This window comes from Dromiciops gliroides, chromosome 1 (assembly GCF_019393635.1).
Source record: "Dromiciops gliroides isolate mDroGli1 chromosome 1, mDroGli1.pri, whole genome shotgun sequence".
Taxonomy (NCBI): Eukaryota; Metazoa; Chordata; class Mammalia; order Microbiotheria; family Microbiotheriidae; genus Dromiciops; species Dromiciops gliroides.
Window position 1 is genome coordinate 633,570,215 of NC_057861.1, and position 834 is coordinate 633,571,048.

Sequence of the window (834 nt, forward strand, 5' to 3'; positions counted from 1 at the left end):
TGGCCTCTTGGGTTACCCCTGTTGCCGGGTATCCCATTTTCTGAAGGGAGGGAATGGGGGGGGATTCCCTATCAGGAATGGTGGGGCAGGGACTTGTGTTTCCCGTGGCTTTAGGAGGGCAGATGGGGAGGTGCTGTTGGCAGGGGGTACAAGCAGTCCTGGCTCTGTTCACCAGCACTTGGACACTAAATCCCGTGTTGATGGCTCCTGCTGCCCCCCTCCCTGGGGTAGGGTTACCACCTTCTGCCCTGTCCCTTTGACCCTCTCCCCTCCTCATTTCCACTTGCCCCTCTAGAGTTGTTCTCTCCTATCCCACAATAGAGAATCTCCCCTCTAGTTTTGTCTTAGATTTCTCTGGCTTCCCTTTACTTGATCTCATAGTTTCAGTCACTATGTGTTTCCTCCTTCATCTCATTAGGATGACAAAGATGCTGAAAGTTATAGCAGTAGGGACAAGCTGGGCTGTCCAGGTGGGAGTAGTGGTGAAGGGAATAAATGGGGGGGCAGGGGGAAGAAAGATGAAGGGGAAAAAGGGATGGAAGGGTCGAAAAGGGCTCAGAAAGCTAAAATTTGATGGAGAGAGGAGGCAGGGGAAATACACTGAGGGGAAGATGAGAAACATAGGAGACAGTCTCAGTCTCCCCCTGCCCCCTCTTTCCCTGGGGCAGGGGCCACTCTGGCCTTATGAGTGACATCTCAGGCTGCAGCCCCACTGTTCCCCCTCCGTCAGCAAAAATACCTCTCCCTTCTGGCCCCTCCTGTTAGGGTCTTGGCCAGCCAATCCTGAGCCTGGTGGGGGGGTTGGGCACCCCCTCAACTTACTCATAAGGGCCA